This window comes from Ambystoma mexicanum, chromosome 2p, assembly GCF_040938575.1.
Source record: "Ambystoma mexicanum isolate Mex_15411 chromosome 2p, UKY_AmexF1_1, whole genome shotgun sequence".
In the NCBI taxonomy this organism is placed as follows: domain Eukaryota; kingdom Metazoa; phylum Chordata; class Amphibia; order Caudata; family Ambystomatidae; genus Ambystoma; species Ambystoma mexicanum.
The window spans coordinates 469727553-469750064 of record NC_090923.1 but is presented as its reverse complement, the minus strand read 5'-3'; positions in this window follow the sequence as shown (position 1 = coordinate 469750064).

Below are 22512 nucleotides of genomic sequence, written 5' to 3'. Positions count from 1 at the left end.
GTGGATTGTACACCAAAGTACAAAGCTATATGAAGTACTCTATTGTCAGGGTAGAGAAAGTGATAAAATGCAAGATACTAGACCAAAATCTAAAGAACCCTCAGCAACAGTGATGGAAATCAGGTCAGCCAAAATGTCCCTTGAGTCTGCTCAAAGTCCAGGTAAAAATAATTTGACACCTGAACAAAGGGGTAATCAACAAAGATCATCACTTCCTGTACCAATGTTTCAATCACATGATCCTAGTAATAGGGAGAGCTACATTAGCCCCAGGTACTTAGGAGATAGGCCCCGGGTAGGCTATCGGCCTGATATGTCAGGTATGAACAATAACCAGAGACAAAATCAGGATCAAAGAAATCATGGTCCCTACCAGACATTGGGGACACAGAGCAGATTTGATCCCAATACCATGATATATGGTAATCAAGATAGACCCCGATATGTGGATCGATTTGCTGATAATGGAATCAACATAGGGGTCAATACCCACAACATGAGAGACAGGACCTGAGGCAGAATATGAATAATGCTCCATGTCAGTACAATGATTCCCCACCAGCGGATTACAACCAAAGGATGGGTGCACCCCGATCCCCTCCATATATGAATCAAGAGTTCAGGAACAACCCCAATAGAAATCATTCACCTGAGAGGTACCAGAATAGATCCAATCAGGGGGAAAACAACCAATATCGATCTAGGCCACAGAGGGAGGATTTTAGAGAGATGGAAAGATTCCAGTGTCTCGAGGCCCAAGTGAAAATGTTAGCTGAGCAAATAGGAAAGCTCTGTACAGCACAAAAACAGTAATCAAAGGAGGGGGCAGAAAGCCATAGCAATGACTGGGTGGTTTCTAAAAAGTGACTATGTACTTATAATACCTGCAGTGTCAAAAAGACAGATTGCTCTGATGTGATTATGCATACCTACTTTGAGATGCCTAATGATTTAAAAGTGAAAGTACCAGTAAATGAACATGTGACAGAAATTGCAAATACATCTAAAAGAGAGATACGGTTTAACCTAGAGCTAAATCAAACGTTGGAGATCTGTACAAATGAAACAGGAAAACCTGTAATTCCAAAAGAACAAAGAGACAGATTTAAGAAAAACGACTCATGCATGGGGAATACCAGAGAACAGGGACTAAGTGGGAATGCTATAACTCCTTCCCTGGGCAATCAGAGCAATAACCAAACACAGGCAGAAAAAAGAAATACTCAAAAGGAGGGTACAGGTCAATCACCTGAAGAATTCTTTGAGCCACATATTTTTGAAGAAGTTAAAAGGGCTGGTACCACACTAAATAATCACAAATGCACAGGGTTAGACAATGACAAGTTGCCAAATGATGTTGTTACACATGTTCAGTTGGAGGATTGTAGTGTGACCTCTGATGATACCTGGATGGATGGGCGAACAGTGACCACACTCCAAAAAACCTCTGAACATGGAGAAATGAATAAAGTCTCCCACGCAGAAATGGGCAAAAAGGAGGGAAAAATGTTATTCCATTTACCAATGTGCTTAGCCAAAAGTGAAAAAGGCCTGAGAAAGGTGAGCCCTGAAATCAGTAAGAATTCACACTTCTTATGTGTGTTAGAGGAAGTTTAAGACACTTATTATGCTCCCATCACTGTAGAAGAAAAATGCAAAACATTTGCAATGATTGACACTGGCGCACAGGCCACAATTATGTCTAAAGAATTGGTAAAGAGTATCAATGAAAGGAAATCCCCACAGAATCAGATCACAGTGAAGGAAAATCAAGGTCCAGTGCATAATTTTAACGGGCAGGAGGTGCCTATTATAGGCGTCACCGAGGTTGACATAAAGATAGGTAAACACAGAATGAAACAGGAGGTATTAGTCACATCCATTTGTGAAATTCCATTTCTGATGGGAACAGATTGCCTGAAAAGATTGTCTCCTTTCATAGATGGGGTGAATAGAGTACTGTGGTCCTTAACCAAAAAAACCATTGAGACCTAAGAAACTAAAATCACAAAACAGCAATATAAATGAATGTCACACCGTTGCCAAAAAAAAATTATGCAGTGGCGGTATATCTCCAGAATAGCTGCATCCCTAGCGTCACTGTTATATTAATGTGTCAAGACAAAATGCAGAGTGAAAATGAAAAACTACCTGTACAAATATACTTGGACCCCAGGAAAAAATGGCAAACTGCCATAGATGAGCACACATTACATTTTTATTTAAAAGAGAAGACATGTAAACAGAATACTGCTCCTAAACCAGATTCAGAAAAACACATCACCACTCTTGCTGAAATACACATGGAAGATGAGCAACCATGGGTTCACATTGGTATAAATGATTATTCTAAAACAACAAAAGCCACTTTAGCACTTGAACAGGAAAGGAGTTTCATTAATGAGAGACTGTTGCAAAAAATAATGGAGAGGGAGGAGATCCCGAAATTTTGAATTAAAAACCAATATGTCTCTGGTTTGGACAGTCCAGACTTAGAAAACCGAATTGCAGGAAGATGCATGCTGAAATTTAGTATTAGACAAAAGACAATTCACCATAATGTTTGGATAGTGAGTGGGACACAAAATAACTTTTACATGGGCAATGATATAATGCACAGAATGTGTATGGTGTTAGATTTCCTTAATCAAAAAATATGGTCACGCCTTGGTGGGCCGGCACCTGAATGTGAAGATAAAAGAAGAGCTTATCATTGCGCACAGCTGGTCCCATATGCAATTGAATTACAGCTGACGAAGGATACTATTATACCTGCATTCACCAAACCGGTCCATAAAACAGCAAGGCCTGGATTATGAATACATTCCATTGATAGATATTGGTGAAGGGTCTGTAAAAATGATGGTGAATAATAAAGGTTGGCAAAATATTCATTTAGAGGAAAACTCCTCATTTGGAATGGCCATACAAAAATCACATTATACTGCAGATCTAAATAACATGGTGATTGGAAATATCCCTGAAATGTATGTGGATGCCAGGGGTGAGTTGCCTGAATACCTGGACTCTCAGCCCAAAGGAATATTTAGAATTCATTCTGTGTACCCTTAGGATTCGAATGAGACAGTGTGCTGTCATCAAGAGGATTGCATATCATTTAACTTAAATGAAAATGAAACAGAAAACTAGCCCATTGAAGTAGAAGCTGATATGCCAAAATATTTAAAAGTGGCAGCTTTACAGAGAGACACAGCCACACAGTTAGAGGAAAACACAGAGATTCCTCTACTGGAAGATTTTACAGAATTTTCCAAAATGGTAGAGGAGCAGATTTTATCAGCGGATGCATGTGACAGCGATGAGGATAGAAATGAACTGAGGAAGATATTTATGGAGTTTAAAGATGTATTTGCAAAAGATGCTTATGATTGCGGTTTAACTGATTTACATGTGGCCATGCTACCGGAAGGGTGTAGTAGAAGCCCATTATTTGTGAGCCAGTATAGATTACCACTGGCATGTTTAGAGTCATTAGCAGAGATTATTAAAAATTTGGAGTCTCTGGGAATTATCAGGCCTATTCATAGCACATCCAACACACCTATTTTAGGTGTGTTGAAGCCAAATGGTCAATGGCGGCTATGAGCAGATTTGAGGGAGTTAAATAAAAGAGTGCCAGTAACCAGATGGCCACTGCCATTCATTGATCAAGGCCTAGCTCAGGTACATGGTTCAAAAGTGTTTACCACATTAGATCTCACCTCTGGATATTGGTGCTTGCCATTGGCAGAGGAGAATCAGAATTCATTTTCATTTTCATTTGATAAGACTCAATACGCATGGGTTAGAGTTCCATTTGGGTATGTCAATAGTGGGAGTGAATTTGGAATATTTTTGAGAAAGGCCATGCCTGATGCAGCGGAAGGAGGTACCATAGTTTATGTGGATGATGTCCTGATAAAGAACGAGAGCTTGAAAAACCACTTTGATGAAATAAGACATGTTCTTGGCCAATTGCAGAAAGCAGGTACCAAGGTATCTTTACAAAAAGCACAATGGTGCAAGAAAAAAGTGAATTTTCTAGGCCATGAAATGACTGAATATGGACTAAACCCACAGAAGAAGAAAATAGAAGCCATACAAAAACTAAGAGACCCTAAAAATGTGAAAGGGGTAAAAAGTGTATTAGGAATGACAGGCTATAACAGGAAGTTCATTGAAAATTATGCTGAAATTACTCAACCATTGACTAAACTGCTAAAGCTGAATACACCCTGGAAGTGGGAAAAAGAGCAGTCGGAGGCAGTGGCTAAATTAAAGGATTGTCTTGTAAAAGCACCATGTTTAGCATACTCCATAAAGGATAGGGATTTCTTTATAGAAATAGGTTTCTCTGAACATTGTATGTCAGCAGTGTTATCACAAAAACATGATTTGAATCACAAAACCATTTCCTATGCAAGTAAGGCGTTTTCTCAAGTTGAAATTAAATTCAATGAATGTGAAAAGGCCCTATTGACCACTGTGTGGGCACTACAACATTTCTACCCAATTGTTCAGGGAGAAAAGGTGATTATTGAGACAAATCATCAACCTTTGCAGTTTTTAGAGAGTAAAAGAATTAGGTCAGGTAATCTAGCACAGTCCAGAATCACTTCATGGACACTGGGTTCACATTGGTATAAATGATTATTCTAAAACAACAAAAGCCACTTTAGCACTTGAACAGGAAAGGAGTTTCATTAATGAGAGACTGTTGCAAAAAATAATGGAGAGGGAGGAGATCCCGAAATTTTGAATTAAAAACCAATATGTCTCTGGTTTGGACAGTCCAGACTTAGAAAACCGAATTGCAGGAAGATGCATGCTGAAATTTAGTATTAGACAAAAGACAATTCACCATAATGTTTGGATAGTGAGTGGGACACAAAATAACTTTTACATGGGCAATGATATAATGCACAGAATGTGTATGGTGTTAGATTTCCTTAATCAAAAAATATGGTCACGCCTTGGTGGGCCGGCACCTGAATGTGAAGATAAAAGAAGAGCTTATCATTGCGCACAGCTGGTCCCATATGCAATTGAATTACAGCTGACGAAGGATACTATTATACCTGCATTCACCAAACCGGTCCATAAAACAGCAAGGCCTGGATTATGAATACATTCCATTGATAGATATTGGTGAAGGGTCTGTAAAAATGATGGTGAATAATAAAGGTTGGCAAAATATTCATTTAGAGGAAAACTCCTCATTTGGAATGGCCATACAAAAATCACATTATACTGCAGATCTAAATAACATGGTGATTGGAAATATCCCTGAAATGTATGTGGATGCCAGGGGTGAGTTGCCTGAATACCTGGACTCTCAGCCCAAAGGAATATTTAGAATTCATTCTGTGTACCCTTAGGATTCGAATGAGACAGTGTGCTGTCATCAAGAGGATTGCATATCATTTAACTTAAATGAAAATGAAACAGAAAACTAGCCCATTGAAGTAGAAGCTGATATGCCAAAATATTTAAAAGTGGCAGCTTTACAGAGAGACACAGCCACACAGTTAGAGGAAAACACAGAGATTCCTCTACTGGAAGATTTTACAGAATTTTCCAAAATGGTAGAGGAGCAGATTTTATCAGCGGATGCATGTGACAGCGATGAGGATAGAAATGAACTGAGGAAGATATTTATGGAGTTTAAAGATGTATTTGCAAAAGATGCTTATGATTGCGGTTTAACTGATTTACATGTGGCCATGCTACCGGAAGGGTGTAGTAGAAGCCCATTATTTGTGAGCCAGTATAGATTACCACTGGCATGTTTAGAGTCATTAGCAGAGATTATTAAAAATTTGGAGTCTCTGGGAATTATCAGGCCTATTCATAGCACATCCAACACACCTATTTTAGGTGTGTTGAAGCCAAATGGTCAATGGCGGCTATGAGCAGATTTGAGGGAGTTAAATAAAAGAGTGCCAGTAACCAGATGGCCACTGCCATTCATTGATCAAGGCCTAGCTCAGGTACATGGTTCAAAAGTGTTTACCACATTAGATCTCACCTCTGGATATTGGTGCTTGCCATTGGCAGAGGAGAATCAGAATTCATTTTCATTTTCATTTGATAAGACTCAATACGCATGGGTTAGAGTTCCATTTGGGTATGTCAATAGTGGGAGTGAATTTGGAATATTTTTGAGAAAGGCCATGCCTGATGCAGCGGAAGGAGGTACCATAGTTTATGTGGATGATGTCCTGATAAAGAACGAGAGCTTGAAAAACCACTTTGATGAAATAAGACATGTTCTTGGCCAATTGCAGAAAGCAGGTACCAAGGTATCTTTACAAAAAGCACAATGGTGCAAGAAAAAAGTGAATTTTCTAGGCCATGAAATGACTGAATATGGACTAAACCCACAGAAGAAGAAAATAGAAGCCATACAAAAACTAAGAGACCCTAAAAATGTGAAAGGGGTAAAAAGTGTATTAGGAATGACAGGCTATAACAGGAAGTTCATTGAAAATTATGCTGAAATTACTCAACCATTGACTAAACTGCTAAAGCTGAATACACCCTGGAAGTGGGAAAAAGAGCAGTCGGAGGCAGTGGCTAAATTAAAGGATTGTCTTGTAAAAGCACCATGTTTAGCATACTCCATAAAGGATAGGGATTTCTTTATAGAAATAGGTTTCTCTGAACATTGTATGTCAGCAGTGTTATCACAAAAACATGATTTGAATCACAAAACCATTTCCTATGCAAGTAAGGCGTTTTCTCAAGTTGAAATTAAATTCAATGAATGTGAAAAGGCCCTATTGACCACTGTGTGGGCACTACAACATTTCTACCCAATTGTTCAGGGAGAAAAGGTGATTATTGAGACAAATCATCAACCTTTGCAGTTTTTAGAGAGTAAAAGAATTAGGTCAGGTAATCTAGCACAGTCCAGAATCACTTCATGGACACTGGCATTGCAGGGTTTTCCTGTAGAAGTGAGATATGGCCAAAATTAAAAAAAAGCCCAGTTGCTCAAGGTTTAGCAGATCTACATGACTGTGCAGCTGAACATGCTTCAAATGAAGTAGAAGTGGAATCTAGTTTACAGGAATTTGGACAGTCACTGCATAAAGCTTTTAATGAAAAGTCATGCAAGGATTTGCCAACTGTATATGTTGACGGCTGTGCTTTTCACATTGAAAATGACAGTGATAAACAATTAGTGTCAGGGATAGGAAATATATGATTGAAATGTGAAGGCATCCCTAGTATAGGGATGAGGACTGGAGCTAGGAGCAGTCAAGTAGTGGAATTGGCAGCCATTTATAAAGCAATTACTACTGCAGTTAATAATAAATTTAGTGAAATTGTCCTGGTAACTGATTCTGATTATGCACGAAATAGCTTTGTGGAATATTTACCTGGGTGGAAAGCGAGAGGCATGATTACATACAACAAAAAGCCACTTAAACATGGAAAAATTATACAAGCCATAGACAAATTGGTGTCAGAGAATGATTTGACAATATACTGGAGAAAAATTCATGGACATTTAAAATCTCCAGGAGAGGATAAGGAGGGGAATGATAAGGCAGATCACCTAGCTAAAATTGGGGCTGTAATGGGAGAATTGCTACCTATTGAACATTTACTGGGTGAAATACAAATTGATGCAGTAACACGCTCCAAAGCACCAAAGGAGCTAGAACAACCAGTGGTACAGTGGAGTTATGATACATCAGATCAAGATCTGATTAAGGCACAAAAGGATGATCCAATTTTGGGAATATATTATAATCATTTGATAGACCCTGAACAAAACCCTTTAACAGAAAATGATTGTGTGGCAAAAGAAGAGATAAGAGTACTATTAAAGAATACAAAACGAATTAGACTACCGGATGGGTTCATGATTAGAGAGTCCATAACAGGACAAAAACAGTGGGTGGTGCCTCTTTCATTCAGATGGCTAATGCTACACCATGCACATGATGCGATAACTGCAGGCCAGAGAGGTTCACAAAAAACATTGGAGATACTAAAAGATTATCCTTACTGGCCACATATGTCCCCGGATGTGGCATTATATACTAGAGTATGTCTAGTATGTTCCCAATTTAAACCCGCTTCACCAATGCATAGAGCCCCATTAATGAAAAGATGCTTAACTCTTCCATGGTCAGATTTGCAAATAGACTATGTAGGGCCTGTAAAGAGGTTTAGCAGGGGGAACCGTTATATTAGGAGTGTGGTGTGTTTGATCTCAAAATGGATTGAGTGTATTCCTGCACCAGAATGTAGTGCGCAAACAGCAGCTACATTACTGGTGAATTATGTGTTTTCAAGATTTGGGTTACCACAAAGAATACAATCAGACAGGGGAAGCCATTTCACATGCACTCTAATGAGTAAGGTATGGCAAATACTGGGAGTGAAAAGAAAATTACATATTGCATATCGAGCTGCTTCTTCTGGGGGAGTTGAACGCTGCAATAGGTCTGTTGTGGACACATTAAAGAAGTTTGTGGCAGAAGCAGGTTCCAGCTGGGATTTACGTTTACCTTTGGTTCTAATGGCAATCAGATCAACTCCTGCCAAAGCAACAGGTATTAGCCCCCATGAGGTTTTGACAGGTAGGAAAATGGTGTTACTGCAACACCTACTATACAGAACACATGAGCAGACACTTGTAAGCGCATCTACAGTTCATGAATACATGGATGAGCTGAGGAAGCATTTACAACATGCATTTGCTTTTGTACAGCGAAATCTAGAAAGAGCTGCTGACAGTGCGAAGTCATATTATGATAAAAAGACATCAGTGAAAGAGTATTGTGTGGGCGATCAGGTGTATACATTTCATTTTGGAAAAGGTAAACAGAAAAATTCTAAATTTGTGACAGCCTGGCAAGGGCCATTTCGAATTATAGATAAGATCTCTCCCGTGGTATACAACATTTTGAAAACTGAAGATGAAACAGTAACAGAACAGTTTGTTCATGTAAATCAAATTAAACCATGCCACCCCAAACATGAGGTAAGGAGATTTGAGCATGTAGAAACAGATAAAGCCACTTGAATACATGAAAGAAAATAAATGAGTTTAATCATAGAGCAACGGCAGAGAAATAAAATAGGGGTGATTCATTATTGTAATGGAACACAAACACTGTGACATATATATATATATATATATTTTTAAAAAAATGGAGACTGAAATTAATGGAGTTATTTTACAAAATTAAAATGTGTTAAATGTTGAATGCTATTTTATGTATGTTTGTTTTCTCTCTAACATGTGCTTAATTTCAGAAGGCGAGAGGGAGAGGGCGAAATGATTTATGAAGTGCATGGACATATATATATAATTTTATTTTTGGCAAAAGGGTGAAGTTAGCATTGTGCTATATACTTAATTTGTTTTTTTTGTATTTGATTTAGACTATTGATTAACACATTTTGGCTTGGAGGTCACGGGACCGGAGGACACGGGAGAAGATGGAGTCCTGGAGTCCACGCGGACAGATTCCGGAGAAGCCCCGGAAGGGGGCGAAGACCAAGGCTACAAAGCAAGCAGCATTGATGATGACACCGACAATATGGATAATTATGATGACATTCAGAGGGAACTTCAAAATTTTAGAAGCACAGGTTGTCATTGAGCCTGGACCAGCATCTGGTATTGCGGTAGAAGAAGCACCAGGATTCATCATGAGTGATAGAAGGATGATTTTCCAGAACATTTATACACCCTTGAATCCTGATACTCTGATGGAAAAACATTTTAACAATACTGAAATTAAAGCTGAGCAAACTAAGGAGTGGCTGGAACTAAGAAAAGAGGACGCAAAGCAGTCAATAAGAGATATGTTGATGTAATTGGAGAAAACATTTGTGAATTCAGCAGACATAAAGAAAAGGAGAGGAAAAAGAGGAGCAGTAATGCTTGCAGTCTCATTGGTGATGTCTATAATTGGAGCCATAATAGGTACCACGAGGTCAACAGCCAATGCCGTTTCAATAGGGACGCTGAGTACTAAAGCACAACAACTGAGTGTTGACCTAGAAATAATACAAAAAACCTTAGATGGAATTAGACGGGGATTAGATGAACAAGTAAGGTTCATGAATGAAACTGCGGTCATATTGAATGAACAAGCGGATGTGATTCAACGGGCAACTAAATTGATTATTAAGCATGACTGAACGTTAAGTGAGATACTGAATATAATGAGTCCTGTTGATAGACTATTGACGAATTACATGAGAGAAATTCAAACTGCAATTTCACCAATTGATTCGAGGACATATACCATTGTACTTCGTTTCACAGGATATTATTCATCAAATGATAGAAAGGTTGACCAGAAGGGAGATTGATCTGGTACAAGTGAAAATTGCATTTGAAATGGGCAATGCAATGCCCTTATATGTGGATTTGGAAGGGTTGGAAATAGGGTTTTTATTATGCATCCCATACATAGCTCCTGAACTTATTTATCAAACTAAGTGGGTGCACAATGTGGGATTTTGGCAAGAAGATAAGTTTATTAAGATCAAGACTCCAGAAGTGATGGCATTTCAGTCATGGGAGCCTGAGGTTTACTTGATCCCAAATTTGGAAACCTGTGTAAAATTTAAAGAACAAAATTACATGTGTCCGGGTAAACTGTTTGTTCCTGATGCTACAGATGCTATTTGTGGTTTGAAATCTGACCCAAGTATATCAGGAGGATGTGAAGTAATTATTAGCAATATGGGGCGGTGAAGAGTTGGCACAAGCTAAAATGGTCAAAGGTAAATGGTTGGTCAGCACCTGTATGAAGAATCTAACAGTGGTTCATTTAAATCATGGAACATTTGTCGTCAAACAGGTGAAATATAATGTGTTTTACTTACAGGTTCCGAAGGACACAATTGTTTCAATTGGAGGTTTAACATTATTTCACATTACAAACAATATTTGGGAAAGCCAAGTAGAAAATATTGAATTTTTTCAAAGGAATACATTTCCAATAGACCCGGATGTGGAGTTCTTATTGAATCATAAAGAAAAGCATGTTATGAAAATGAATTTAAGAAAAAACAATATCACAGTCAGTAACCTGGGTATAATAGAAGTGGAAAAGTTTAATTGGGGAACCTGGGGGGAACGTTCTATGGTGGGTTTAGCTGTTATAGTGCTCATAATGGGGGGATGGTTAATTATTTTGTCTGTAAAGGGGAAGATGTTGCTCATGATATTAGCTACAACAGGGAATGAAAGATATCCCAATATGCATGCATTTTAAGAAAAGGAGCAAGGTGAGTTTCTTCAAATTGTGGCATGGACCATTGCCAAATTCTCAGAAAAAGGAGGGTTTGTAGTATAATTTATTGTATTTTGGAGTGAAGCGCCATACCATGGGATCACATTATTACTATAATGCGGCACACATACAGCCAGCCAGATGTTGCCAGTGCAACATATGGATATGCAAATGAAGACAGGTTACAGATTTAAAAGCATAATAGAATTATTTATTTTTCTTTCTTATTTGAAATGCCTCATTCACAGGAGAACACATTAGCTATCTAATTGACTGACTTAATTAACCAATACTAACACTAATTCTAACAAAATAACATTATAATGTGCTCTCAATGTAGAAAAAGGAGGCAGGAAAGGCCTGTTCTGAGATTCAGTTTAAACGTGCATTTTTCTCTGATTTTTCTGGCTGCGCTGAAATGTGAAGGACGGAAAGGCAACAGGAAATCAAACAGAAACAGTTATTACAATATGAAGATCCCATTGTTTGTGAAACAGGGGTGGCAACCTAATACACTTTCTGTTAATATGATTGGAGGGAAGTATATCTGAAGACAGGCTGCGTAAGCAACAGAGCTTTGCTGGACAAGCTCTGACAGAATTATGGTCAGTTCACTTTTGCGGAGCTGCTGTGAGGTCGCCTTTGCTGGGCTGCTGGGAGGAGTCGTTCCAGCTGCACTGCTGACCTTCAGAGACTGGGGGTTCCTGGTTACTTGGCACCAGCTTGAGAACTGCAGATTGCAGATTGAACTGCATGTTCTTGCTGTGCACTTTAAAAAGAAAATGCCGGGCCCATTCATCGGAGGCCATGAGCCAAGGGAGATTGCGTGTGGGAGAACTACAGATAACTGGTAATTATCAAAGTGAATGGAGATTATTGTGACTGCTGTACGAATTACCTAATATATATCAGGCAGGCAGAGTAGAAAAAAAAGGAATCCCCTGTGTTTAATTGACACTTTATAATGTTGCAAAGTGAATATTGTTCTTTTGCTGCATGTTTTCTTTTTTCTCTTTGTTACAGATGGTGCAAAGTGAATCTCGTTCTGCTCCTGTACATTTTTCTGTTTATTTCTGTAAAGAAAACAAGGGTAAAATGGTGTTCTGAAATGCAACTGTTTATAAAACACAAAAATACATGAAAGCAGACGTGTAGTGTGTTTTTGTTTTTCTCTTTTCTTAGTGCATATGGAATAGCTCTTGTGATATGGGGAACACTTTGAGGTAGTGCATTTGTTATTTTTCCCATATAGATAAAACAACATAAGTTGTCTAAAAGTAAGGCTTAGTAATTATAAATAGTTGTGTGCGTGATTCCACTCAGGTGTGTGTGTGTGTGTGGTTTCTGAGTGTAATACAATACAATAGTCCTTGCTGGGCATACATGAATCAGCAAAAATAGGCCTATGGAAACATAATTCACTAATGTAAATAAATTAGTGATAATACCACATGTTATTGTGAATACTTTATAGAAACATAGTTCACTGGTGTAGATAAATCAGTGATAACAGCCATAGGTGGCCCTCTATATGAAAATGTGGTGTTTCTGAATAATGTAGGTCTGAGACCTCTAGAGATCACATGAACAGTCTAAACAAAAGAAGGGGGGGTTTGTATGTTGGGGCCACAAATAAAACCAAGAAATTATGCTCACCAAAATACCACCAACAAAAACGTATACCACTAAATGATCCTATATAACGTAATGAGGAATGCTCACTGAAAGGAAGTAAGGCCAGACCCAATCTAAATGCAAGGAGTAGTCATCACCAAGTTACCATTATTTTGGCGGTAATAAAATACCGCCAGACCCGAAATCTACACAAAATACCCTACAGCTCCCTCCTTTGGAATAGCATCCCTCTACGTCTTCATCATGACCTCCTTAAGTTTCAAAAAAGCCTCAAGACCTTTGTCTTTACTTCATCCTTCCCTCATCTCTTCCTTGCTAATTATACAGTAGAGTGACAAATGTGCATGGTCCTTATGTTTCCTCAGGGGCCTGACCTGCCACCTCCCTCATGCCAACCACTGTCTTTGTACTGCACTTACATAGGCTCACCCTCATGGGTGGTTGCACTTATGTTCTCTCATCTTAGCACTTCATCCTGAGCACTTCTCCATGAGCACCACAGCACCTATCCTTTACCCCCTTCCCCTCTGCACTTGCACGTTCTGAACACTCACAAGGCATAGCAGGTTCATCTCCCCTCCCTTTTATTCTCATTATTTGTTTGTAGTATTAATTCAATTATTTATCATTGTTGTAATTCATTGTTTACCTTCTCCTGTCCCCACCCTGTTGACCTGTGGGCACTTTGAAACAGTTTTTGCTAATTGTATAAGAGCTTAACTAATGACCAATACATAAATAAAATAAATAATAGTTATTGCCCAAGCCCTTCCCAGGTCTCCCGCCGCTCCCGTTACCTTTGGCTAAGTGGGTGCGCGTCACTGGTTCTTCCTGGGGTCGTGGGCTGGCTTCTCTTCATTAAACACTCCCAGCGTTTCTCTCTCCGGCGTCTTCAGTTCCTCTGCTGCTCCTCAGGGGCTTTGGTTTAGTGGTTCATGTACTGTTTGTAGACTACATGGTCCACCGCCTTGAGGTCACAACACCACCTGTGTTCTCCCTTGAGTGGATTGTACACCAAAGTACAAAGCTATATGAAGTACTCTATTGTCAGGGTAGAGAAAGTGATAAAATGCAAGATACTAGACCAAAATCTAAAGAACCCTCAGCAACAGTGATGGAAATCAGGTCAGCCAAAATGTCCCTTGAGTCTGCTCAAAGTCCAGGTAAAAATAATTTGACACCTGAACAAAGGGGTAATCAACAAAGATCATCACTTCCTGTACCAATGTTTCAATCACATGATCCTAGTAATAGGGAGAGCTACATTAGCCCCAGGTACTTAGGAGATAGGCCCCGGGTAGGCTATCGGCCTGATATGTCAGGTATGAACAATAACCAGAGACAAAATCAGGATCAAAGAAATCATGGTCCCTACCAGACATTGGGGACACAGAGCAGATTTGATCCCAATACCATGATATATGGTAATCAAGATAGACCCCGATATGTGGATCGATTTGCTGATAATGGAATCAACATAGGGGTCAATACCCACAACATGAGAGACAGGACCTGAGGCAGAATATGAATAATGCTCCATGTCAGTACAATGATTCCCCACCAGCGGATTACAACCAAAGGATGGGTGCACCCCGATCCCCTCCATATATGAATCAAGAGTTCAGGAACAACCCCAATAGAAATCATTCACCTGAGAGGTACCAGAATAGATCCAATCAGGGGGAAAACAACCAATATCGATCTAGGCCACAGAGGGAGGATTTTAGAGAGATGGAAAGATTCCAGTGTCTCGAGGCCCAAGTGAAAATGTTAGCTGAGCAAATAGGAAAGCTCTGTACAGCACAAAAACAGTAATCAAAGGAGGGGGCAGAAAGCCATAGCAATGACTGGGTGGTTTCTAAAAAGTGACTATGTACTTATAATACCTGCAGTGTCAAAAAGACAGATTGCTCTGATGTGATTATGCATACCTACTTTGAGATGCCTAATGATTTAAAAGTGAAAGTACCAGTAAATGAACATGTGACAGAAATTGCAAATACATCTAAAAGAGAGATACGGTTTAACCTAGAGCTAAATCAAACGTTGGAGATCTGTACAAATGAAACAGGAAAACCTGTAATTCCAAAAGAACAAAGAGACAGATTTAAGAAAAACGACTCATGCATGGGGAATACCAGTGAACAGGGACTAAGTGGGAATGCTATAACTCCTTCCCTGGGCAATCAGAGCAATAACCAAACACAGGCAGAAAAAAGAAATACTCAAAAGGAGGGTACAGGTCAATCACCTGAAGAATTCTTTGAGCCACATATTTTTGAAGAAGTTAAAAGGGCTGGTACCACACTAAATAATCACAAATGCACAGGGTTAGACAATGACAAGTTGCCAAATGATGTTGTTACACATGTTCAGTTGGAGGATTGTAGTGTGACCTCTGATGATACCTGGATGGATGGGCGAACAGTGACCACACTCCAAAAAACCTCTGAACATGGAGGAATGAATAAAGTCTCCCACGCAGAAATGGGCAAAAAGGAGGGAAAAATGTTATTCCATTTACCAATGTGCTTAGCCAAAAGTGAAAAAGGCCTGAGAAAGGTGAGCCCTGAAATCAGTAAGAATTCACACTTCTTATGTGTGTTAGAGGAAGTTTAAGACACTTATTATGCTCCCATCACTGTAGAAGAAAAATGCAAAACATTTGCAATGATTGACACTGGCGCACAGGCCACAATTATGTCTAAAGAATTGGTAAAGAGTATCAATGAAAGGAAATCCCCACAGAATCAGATCACAGTGAAGGAAAATCAAGGTCCAGTGCATAATTTTAACGGGCAGGAGGTGCCTATTATAGGCGTCACCGAGGTTGACATAAAGATAGGTAAACACAGAATGAAACAGGAGGTATTAGTCACATCCATTTGTGAAATTCCATTTCTGATGGGAACAGATTGCCTGAAAAGATTGTCTCCTTTCATAGATGGGGTGAATAGAGTACTGTGGTCCTTAACCAAAAAAACCATTGAGACCTAAGAAACTAAAATCACAAAACAGCAATATAAATGAATGTCACACCGTTGCCAAAAAAAAATTATGCAGTGGCGGTATATCTCCAGAATAGCTGCATCCCTAGCGTCACTGTTATATTAATGTGTCAAGACAAAATGCAGAGTGAAAATGAAAAACTACCTGTACAAATATACTTGGACCCCAGGAAAAAATGGCAAACTGCCATAGATGAGCACACATTACATTTTTATGAGCAGATTTGAGGGAGTTAAATAAAAGAGTGCCAGTAACCAGATGGCCACTGCCATTCATTGATCAAGGCCTAGCTCAGGTACATGGTTCAAAAGTGTTTACCACATTAGATCTCACCTCTGGATATTGGTGCTTGCCATTGGCAGAGGAGAATCAGAATTCATTTTCATTTTCATTTGATAAGACTCAATACGCATGGGTTAGAGTTCCATTTGGGTATGTCAATAGTGGGAGTGAATTTGGAATATTTTTGAGAAAGGCCATGCCTGATGCAGCGGAAGGAGGTACCATAGTTTATGTGGATGATGTCCTGATAAAGAACGAGAGCTTGAAAAACCACTTTGATGAAATAAGACATGTTCTTGGCCAATTGCAGAAAGCAGGTACCAAGGTATCTTTACAAAAAGCACAATGGTGCAAGAAAAAAGTGAATTTTCTAGGCCATGAAATGACTGAATATGGACTAAACCCACAGAAGAAGAAAATAGAAGCCATACAAAAACTAAGAGACCCTAAAAATGTGAAAGGGGTAAAAAGTGTATTAGGAATGACAGGCTATAACAGGAAGTTCATTGAAAATTATGCTGAAATTACTCAACCATTGACTAAACTGCTAAAGCTGAATACACCCTGGAAGTGGGAAAAAGAGCAGTCGGAGGCAGTGGCTAAATTAAAGGATTGTCTTGTAAAAGCACCATGTTTAGCATACTCCATAAAGGATAGGGATTTCTTTATAGAAATAGGTTTCTCTGAACATTGTATGTCAGCAGTGTTATCACAAAAACATGATTTGAATCACAAAACCATTTCCTATGCAAGTAAGGCGTTTTCTCAAGTTGAAATTAAATTCAATGAATGTGAAAAGGCCCTATTGACCACTGTGTGGGCACTACAACATTTCTACCCAATTGTTCAGGGAGAAAAGGTGATTATTGAGACAAATCATCAACCTTTGCAGTTTTTAGAGAGTAAAAGAATTAGGTCAGGTAATCTAGCACAGTCCAGAATCACTTCATGGACACTGGCATTGCAGGGTTTTCCTGTAGAAGTGAGATATGGCCAAAATTAAAAAAAAGCCCAGTTGCTCAAGGTTTAGCAGATCTACATGACTGTGCAGCTGAACATGCATCAAATGAAGTAGAAGTGGAATCTAGTTTACAGGAATTTGGACAGTCACTGCATAAAGCTTTTAATGAAAAGTCATGCAAGGATTTGCCAACTGTATATGTTGACGGCTGTGCTTTTCACATTGAAAATGACAGTGATAAACAATTAGTGTCAGGGATAGGAAATATATGATTGAAATGTGAAGGCATCCCTAGTATAGGGATGAGGACTGGAGCTAGGAGCAGTCAAGTAGTGGAATTGGCAGCCATTTATAAAGCAATTACTACTGCAGTTAATAATAAATTTAGTGAAATTGTCCTGGTAACTGATTCTGATTATGCACGAAATAGCTTTGTGGAATATTTACCTGGGTGGAAAGCGAGAGGCATGATTACATACAACAAAAAGCCACTTAAACATGGAAAAATTATACAAGCCATAGACAAATTGGTGTCAGAGAATGATTTGACAATATACTGGAGAAAAATTCATGGACATTTAAAATCTCCAGGAGAGGATAAGGAGGGGAATGATAAGGCAGATCACCTAGCTAAAATTGGGGCTGTAATGGGAGAATTGCTACCTATTGAACATTTACTGGGTGAAATACAAATTGATGCAGTAACACGCTCCAAAGCACCAAAGGAGCTAGAACAACCAGTGGTACAGTGGAGTTATGATACATCAGATCAAGATCTGATTAAGGCACAAAAGGATGATCCAATTTTGGGAATATATTATAATCATTTGATAGACCCTGAACAAAACCCTTTAACAGAAAATGATTGTGTGGCAAAAGAAGAGATAAGAGTACTATTAAAGAATACAAAACGAATTAGACTACCGGATGGGCTCATGATTAGAGAGTCCATAACAGGACAAAAACAGTGGGTGGTGCCTCTTTCATTCAGATGGCTAATGCTACACCATGCACATGATGCGATAACTGCAGGCCAGAGAGGTTCACAAAAAACATTGGAGATACTAAAAGATTATCCTTACTGGCCACATATGTCCCCGGATGTGGCATTATATACTAGAGTATGTCTAGTATGTTCCCAATTTAAACCCGCTTCACCAATGCATAGAGCCCCATTAATGAAAAGATGCTTAACTCTTCCATGGTCAGATTTGCAAATAGACTATGTAGGGCCTGTAAAGAGGTTTAGCAGGGGGAACCGTTATATTAGGAGTGTGGTGTGTTTGATCTCAAAATGGATTGAGTGTATTCCTGCACCAGAATGTAGTGCGCAAACAGCAGCTACATTACTGGTGAATTATGTGTTTTCAAGATTTGGGTTACCACAAAGAATACAATCAGACAGGGGAAGCCATTTCACATGCACTCTAATGAGTAAGGTATGGCAAATACTGGGAGTGAAAAGAAAATTACATATTGCATATCGAGCTGCTTCTTCTGGGGGAGTTGAACGCTGCAATAGGTCTGTTGTGGACACATTAAAGAAGTTTGTGGCAGAAGCAGGTTCCAGTTGGGATTTACGTTTACCTTTGGTTCTAATGGCAATCAGATCAACTCCTGCCAAAGCAACAGGTATTAGCCCCCATGAGGTTTTGACAGGTAGGAAAATGGTGTTACTGCAACACCTACTATACAGAACACATGAGCAGACACTTGTAAGCGCATCTACAGTTCATGAATACATGGATGAGCTGAGGAAGCATTTACAACATGCATTTGCTTTTGTACAGCGAAATCTAGAAAGAGCTGCTGACAGTGCGAAGTCATATTATGATAAAAAGACATCAGTGAAAGAGTATTGTGTGGGCGATCAGGTGTATACATTTCATTTTGGAAAAGGTAAACAGAAAAATTCTAAATTTGTGACAGCCTGGCAAGGGCCATTTCGAATTATAGATAAGATCTCTCCCGTGGTATACAACATTTTGAAAACTGAAGATGAAACAGTAACAGAACAGTTTGTTCATGTAAATCAAATTAAACCATGCCACCCCAAACATGAGGTAAGGAGATTTGAGCATGTAGAAACAGATAAAGCCACTTGAATACATGAAAGAAAATAAATGAGTTTAATCATAGAGCAACGGCAGAGAAATAAAATAGGGGTGATTCATTATTGTAATGGAACACAAACACTGTGACATATATATATATATATATATTTTTAAAAAAATGGAGACTGAAATTAATGGAGTTATTTTACAAAATTAAAATGTGTTAAATGTTGAATGCTATTTTATGTATGTTTGTTTTCTCTCTAACATGTGCTTAATTTCAGAAGGCGAGAGGGAGAGGGCGAAATGATTTATGAAGTGCATGGACATATATATATAATTTTATTTTTGGCAAAAGGGTGAAGTTAGCATTGTGCTATATACTTAATTTGTTTTTTTTGTATTTGATTTAGACTATTGATTAACACATTTTGGCTTGGAGGTCACGGGACCGGAGGACACGGGAGAAGATGGAGTCCTGGAGTCCACGCGGACAGATTCCGGAGAAGCCCCGGAAGGGGGCGAAGACCAAGGCTACAAAGCAAGCAGCATTGATGATGACACCGACAATATGGATAATTATGATGACATTCAGAGGGAACTTCAAAATTTTAGAAGCACAGGTTGTCATTGAGCCTGGACCAGCATCTGGTATTGCGGTAGAAGAAGCACCAGGATTCATCATGAGTGATAGAAGGATGATTTTCCAGAACATTTATACACCCTTGAATCCTGATACTCTGATGGAAAAACATTTTAACAATACTGAAATTAAAGCTGAGCAAACTAAGGAGTGGCTGGAACTAAGAAAAGAGGACGCAAAGCAGTCAATAAGAGATATGTTGATGTAATTGGAGAAAACATTTGTGAATTCAGCAGACATAAAGAAAAGGAGAGGAAAAAGAGGAGCAGTAATGCTTGCAGTCTCATTGGTGATGTTTATAATTGGAGCCATAATAGGTACCACGAGGTCAACAGCCAATGCCGTTTCAATAGGGACGCTGAGTACTAAAGCACAACAACTGAGTGTTGACCTAGAAATAATACAAAAAACCTTAGATGGAATTAGACGGGGATTAGATGAACAAGTAAGGTTCATGAATGAAACTGCGGTCATATTGAATGAACAAGCGGATGTGATTCAACGGGCAACTAAATTGATTATTAAGCATGACTGAACGTTAAGTGAGATACTGAATATAATGAGTCCTGTTGATAGACTATTGACGAATTACATGAGAGAAATTCAAACTGCAATTTCACCAATTGATTCGAGGACATATACCATTGTACTTCGTTTCACAGGATATTATTCATCAAATGATAGAAAGGTTGACCAGAAGGGAGATTGATATGGTACAAGTGAAAATTGCATTTGAAATGGGCAATGCAATGCCCTTATATGTGGATTTGGAAGGGTTGGAAATAGGGTTTTTATTATGCATCCCATACATAGCTCCTGAACTTATTTATCAAACTAAGTGGGTGCACAATGTGGGATTTTGGCAAGAAGATAAGTTTATTAAGATCAAGACTCCAGAAGTGATGGCATTTCAGTCATGGGAGCCTGAGGTTTACTTGATCCCAAATTTGGAAACCTGTGTAAAATTTAAAGAACAAAATTACATGTGTCCGGGTAAACTGTTTGTTCCTGATGCTACAGATGCTATTTGTGGTTTGAAATCTGACCCAAGTATATCAGGAGGATGTGAAGTAATTATTAGCAATATGGGGCGGTGAAGAGTTGGCACAAGCTAAAATGGTCAAAGGTAAATGGTTGGTCAGCACCTGTATGAAGAATCTAACAGTGGTTCATTTAAATCATGGAACATTTGTCGTCAAACAGGTGAAATATAATGTGTTTTACTTACAGGTTCCGAAGGACACAATTGTTTCAATTGGAGGTTTAACATTATTTCACATTACAAACAATATTTGGGAAAGCCAAGTAGAAAATATTGAATTTTTTCAAAGGAATACATTTCCAATAGACCCGGATGTGGAGTTCTTATTGAATCATAAAGAAAAGCATGTTATGAAAATGAATTTAAGAAAAAACAATATCACAGTCAGTAACCTGGGTATAATAGAAGTGGAAAAGTTTAATTGGGGAACCTGGGGGGAACGTTCTATGGTGGGTTTAGCTGTTATAGTGCTCATAATGGGGGGATGGTTAATTATTTTGTCTGTAAAGGGGAAGATGTTGCTCATGATATTAGCTACAACAGGGAATGAAAGATATCCCAATATGCATGCATTTTAAGAAAAGGAGCAAGGTGAGTTTCTTCAAATTGTGGCATGGACCATTGCCAAATTCTCAGAAAAAGGAGGGTTTGTAGTATAATTTATTGTATTTTGGAGTGAAGCGCCATACCATGGGATCACATTATTACTATAATGCGGCACACATACAGCCAGCCAGATGTTGCCAGTGCAACATATGGATATGCAAATGAAGACAGGTTACAGATTTAAAAGCATAATAGAATTATTTATTTTTCTTTCTTATTTGAAATGCCTCATTCACAGGAGAACACATTAGCTATCTAATTGACTGACTTAATTAACCAATACTAACACTAATTCTAACAAAATAACATTATAATGTGCTCTCAATGTAGAAAAAGGAGGCAGGAAAGGCCTGTTCTGAGATTCAGTTTAAACGTGCATTTTTCTCTGATTTTTCTGGCTGCGCTGAAATGTGAAGGACGGAAAGGCAACAGGAAATCAAACAGAAACAGTTATTACAATATGAAGATCCCATTGTTTGTGAAACAGGGGTGGCAACCTAATACACTTTCTGTTAATATGATTGGAGGGAAGTATATCTGAAGACAGGCTGCGTAAGCAACAGAGCTTTGCTGGACAAGCTCTGACAGAATTATGGTCAGTTCACTTTTGCGGAGCTGCTGTGAGGTCGCCTTTGCTGGGCTGCTGGGAGGAGTCGTTCCAGCTGCACTGCTGACCTTCAGAGACTGGGGGTTCCTGGTTACTTGGCACCAGCTTGAGAACTGCAGATTGCAGATTGAACTGCATGTTCTTGCTGTGCACTTTAAAAAGAAAATGCCGGGCCCATTCATCGGAGGCCATGAGCCAAGGGAGATTGCGTGTGGGAGAACTACAGATAACTGGTAATTATCAAAGTGAATGGAGATTATTGTGACTGCTGTACGAATTACCTAATATATATCAGGCAGGCAGAGTAGAAAAAAAAGGAATCCCCTGTGTTTAATTGACACTTTATAATGTTGCAAAGTGAATATTGTTCTTTTGCTGCATGTTTTCTTTTTTCTCTTTG